The 4,867-nt window shown below is 33.8% G+C and overlaps 1 long non-coding RNA gene across 1 annotated transcript; it reads right to left on the bottom strand.

The window, feature by feature from the left end:
* Window positions 1-1,130: 1,130 nt before the first annotated feature.
* LOC123132511 (uncharacterized) lies at window positions 1,131-2,028 on the bottom strand. Its single transcript, XR_006464811.1, has 2 exons — window positions 1,621-2,028; window positions 1,131-1,471 (listed from the first exon to the last, which is right to left on the bottom strand). It is a non-coding gene; the product is annotated as an uncharacterized lncRNA (long non-coding RNA).
* Window positions 2,029-4,867: the final 2,839 nt, after the last annotated feature.

The raw sequence follows: 4,867 nt of genomic DNA, 5'->3' as shown, positions 1-4,867 counted from the left end.
AGAAAAGAACTACTATATAATAGAAAAAAAGAAAACAGAAAGTAGTGGACAAACTGACATTATCATGGAATAGCAACCAAATCCCTAATTTCGAAGAGTGAAAAGACATATGTTCTACCTAGGAATCCTGGCAATGGGGCAGCAAGACAATCCTAGGTTTGGTGTCACGGTTTTTTTCTTTTCTTCTTCTTGTCTATCAGGTCCTCATTCTCTGTGTTCTCTTGAGCTGCAACCAGACGAAAGTGGTGGGAAGAAAAGAAAACGTGGCCGCAATCCTACCAATTGCTCCATTAAAAGTAGAGATAATAAATGTACCGTTTATTCATAGAAAAAAAAAACACGGTACAGGCACATGCGCTCATATATGTACTCCCTCTCATCCCTTAACGAAGCCTTTCACTTGGATATCCCTCAACAAAAAACGACTAATCCACAGAAAAAGCCGAAACATGTAACAACTTTCCTTTGAGTGTGGCGCCTAGTTGCTTGATCCTAGAATTAAGGGATCTTTTATGCCAGGGTGTCGTTCCTATAACCTTCATGGGAAGTAGTACACGCACGTCAGGTATGTTGTATTTTTATACGTGAGGTATATTTTAACTTTGTGAGCTTTCATGTATTAATTTGTGCAGTTCATATATACTACTTTTATACGATAGTATATACCATATTTTTGTGATAGCGATTTTTTGTGGACCAGTATATACCTTTTTTTATAAAGTTGCCACCTTTTTCAGTGAAGTATATACTGCAATTTGTTTTTACGATGGAGTATATATATACCTTTTTTTATGTCGGACTATATACCATGTTTTTTGGATGGACCATGTGCAACATCTTTTTCAATAAATTCTGGACCACTTTTTTTTTGCGATGGACTATATACCACTTTTTTTGTGGTGGAGTATATACCACAATTTTTCTGAAGGAGTATATATCATTTTTTGCATGCAGTATGTACCACATTTTTTTTTCTTGAAAGGAGTATATATCATTTTTTCTGCATGAAGAATATACCACTTTTTTGACCGAGTATATATTACTCTAAAAAACAATATATGTCAAGAAAAGAGTATAATTAACTACTAAATATACTTAAACCATAGTAGTACAAGACCAATTAAAACATATTACAGAATATAATTCATTTCAAATAGTAGTATTTGTCCACTCCAAAAAATAACAAGATTTGACTTGTGTTTGTGTATCACGGAAAGAGCATCGATTTAACTCTAGCTTCTTATTCGAAGAAAAAAACAGCTTCTTCTGTATGCACGCGTCCTCCATGATGGATCGATCATTCGCAGCAAGTTCGTCGTTGGAGGATTGTTAGATCACTTCGGTGTAGCAGCAACATGAAGGAAAAGGTAGTCTGCAGAGAAGACGAACACCGGCTGGCGGAACACAGCTCTCGTACTCCAGTATAGAAGGAGTACAAGATAAGTTGAAGCTTCGTCATAATCGGCGTCATCTACACGATGATTGGACAGAGTACAAGTTATTTACTCCAGTATAGAAGGCATGCAAGTAACGGATGCATCTAGCTTGATAGACAGTACGTGGCTCTAATGGTTGTATGTATAGAATAGGTTACTCTTCGATTTAAGATTGAGATCTCACCGACCGAGTATAATGCGGACGCACACCGGAGTAGCCGCCCGCACTGAACGACGACGAGACAATTGCAGCTGCAATTAGACGAGAAAGGGTGGTCGTTGTTGTCTCGTTGCTGCTACCGATGCCATGCATCTCGTCGTTGTGATCGGCGCCGCCGCCGTCCGCTGTGTTACGTACGCAAGGACATCATGGCCATCTGAGTTTTGGCCGATTTTGGCTGGAGTGGCCGGTGGAAAGCATTGAATACCCGAGACCTGCTGCACAGGAACAGGAGCGTCGTCTTCTTCCATGCTGATGCATGCACCATGGATAGCGGATGAGACACAATCGCCGTCGACGGCGACGAAACTACAGGAAATAGGTCGCTGGTGGCACAAGAGACGCAACCGTCTATGTGGCGAGAATATTAGATCGACGTTTGATATTCCTATAAAGAAGGATTCTGTTCCAACAAATTTAATTATCAAATAATTATCTCATCTAGTTTTATTTGCTGGGTTTAAAACGTGGCTAGTCCGATAGGTACGGCCAGCTATTCGAAGTGATGGGTCTCTTCGGAGGTGGATCGACCTGGGAGTATGTACTCCTAGGAGTATCATCCAATTTTTCTATATATATATGTGTGTGTGTGTGTGTGTGTGTGTGTGTGTGTGTGTGTGTGCATACAACAATCTTCCCTACATACACACACGCAGACCCTATCCCTGTAAGCATCTCCGAGAGATTGAGCCGGCATATCATCTTGATATTGATGAAGTCATCAAAGGTGCATGTAGTCGACGGGAATGTCTTCTCCCACTGAACGCGCATCACCGAAAATCCTAAAATAAATCCAGGAAAATGCGAGCATCGGGACTTGAACCCTGGTGGACTGGAGACACCAAAAAAATCAGAGAAAAGATTGTCTCAAAGTAGATGTTGTATAAAAAAGTGAGAATTATTTTTGGAAAACCATGAAATTCTGAAATTTCACACCATTCTTTTACCAAAGATAACATATTAAGGCAAGGAAAAAATTATTTTCTATTTTTATTTAAATAACACAAACTTATGTAGAAAGCGTGATTTTTTTGGATTATTAACAATTTTTAAAAAATTGTATATTTTCACGGAAACATTTTTAGAAATTCAAAAAAAATAATTAACCCATTTTTCAACGTTTTGAACATTTTCTCAAAACTGAAAATAACAATACTTATGCTTATCTTGAAGACCATGAACACAACTTTGAAATTTGAAACATTCTTTTATAAAGTGAACAAAAACTAAAAGAGAAGAAAATAAAAAAGAAACAAAAAATTAATAATAATAATAATAATTGCAGCAACACAAGGAAACTAACAAATCAGAGAAGAAGAAACCCAGTCCAAAAACCGTCTGGAATGTTTCCAAAGAGCATATAAACCTGGGCTATAACCTTCTAGAAAGTGTAGAAAACCGGAACCAGCATACACAACTTAGAAAAATCAAAATGGGCCGGCCCAGATGGATCGCTCTGTGCGTTTCAGAAACAATTTGATGGTTTAACCTCGCTAGAGGCTAACAAACGAAAATTGACACAATATTGAGATAATAGACCGGCCCAGATGAATGGAAAAAGGATCCCGAATTGCCGAAATCACTCGCGCACGCTATCTCTCGCATTCAGCCAGACCTATGGCTCTCTCGCTGAAGAGGGCCAGTCCCGCAGAAAAGAAAAACAAAGGAGAAAAAAGGAGCGAGCAGGGGCTACCACTAGGTTTGCATCTGATTCGCGATAGACTAGTGGCGCGAGTATAGTTAAGTCTAAACAAGCCCGCTTTTGCACCATTTCTTCTCCATTTTTTTTGTTTTTTTGTTTTATTTATCACGGTTTTTTCTCTGTTTTCGTTCGGTTTTTCCTTTTATAATTTTTATTTGATTTTATTTATTTCTTCCTTTCTTTTACCTTGTATTTTGTTTCTTTTTTTCTCTGTGTTTTTTCATTGTCTTCCATGTTGTTCGGTTTTCTTCAGATTTTTTTCCTTTTTTTCTGCTCCATTTTTTCATTCTTTTTCCATTTGGTTCTTTAGTTTTCGATGCTTTTTCGTTTTCTTTTGTTTCTTTTCTTTTTTCTTCTTAGGTTTTTGTTTTGTTTTTTTCCTTTTGGTTTAGTTTTTTATTTTTTGGTTTTCTTTGTTTCTTTTGTGTTTGATACAATGTTTTTTATATATCAATTTGTTTTTGTAATGCAATTTTAACATTTTTACGAAACAAGTTTGACCATTTTTAATACACGGTGAATTTGTTTACTATACACAATTTTTCAAATGCAAGATTAATATTTTTCTATGGACTTTTAATTTTTTGATATGCTTAACTAATATTTTCTACAAATGCTCAACATTTTTCTCTACACATTTAACATTTTCTAAATGTTTGATTACCATTTGACAAATACCTATTCAATATTTTCAAATGTTTGACTAACATTTTTTATATACATTATAAAAAAACCAGCATTTTGTATTATATGGCCAACATTTTTCCTATAGGAATTTAATAATTTTCAAATGCTTGATCAACATTTTCCAAATACATTTTTTAATACATGATAAAAATCGTCATTTTTTAAAACATGGTCGAATTTTCTTTCAATACACATTTAACACTTTCGAAATGCTTGATTAAAAAAATTTAAATACATGTTCAACAATTTCAAATGATTGATTAATATTTTTATATACATTTTTTCGAAAATTCAGCATTTTTTAGTACATTGTCAACTTCTTTTATATAGGAATTTAATATTTTTTAAATGCTTGATAAACATCTTCAAATGCGTTTTCAACATTTTAAAATACATGATAAAAAATTCAACATTTTTAATATATGATCAACATTTTTTCCCTATACACATTTAATATTTTAAAATACTTTATCAATATTTTTCAAATGTTTGATTAATATTTTATATACATGATATCAAAATTCATCATTTTTTAATACATGATCAACAATTTATCTATACATATTTAAGAAAATTCAAATGCTTGTCAAAGAAAATTCAAATACTTGTTCATAAAAATTTCAAATTCTTAATTAACATTTTTTAAATACATGAGAAAAAAATTATACACATTTTTAGTACATTTTTTGTAAACATTATAAACATTGTCTCTCTACACATTCAACATCTTTTAGTGTTTTGTGTAATATATATTTAGAATATTTCAAAGTATAAGCAAAAGTAAAACAAAAAACGATACAGGAAACCAAAAAAAAAGCAGAC

Source organism: Triticum aestivum, chromosome 1A, assembly GCF_018294505.1.
Source record: "Triticum aestivum cultivar Chinese Spring chromosome 1A, IWGSC CS RefSeq v2.1, whole genome shotgun sequence".
NCBI classification, from domain to species: domain Eukaryota; kingdom Viridiplantae; phylum Streptophyta; class Magnoliopsida; order Poales; family Poaceae; genus Triticum; species Triticum aestivum.
Note: the sequence above shows the minus strand (reverse complement) of the source record. Positions and strands in the feature narration are given on the sequence as shown.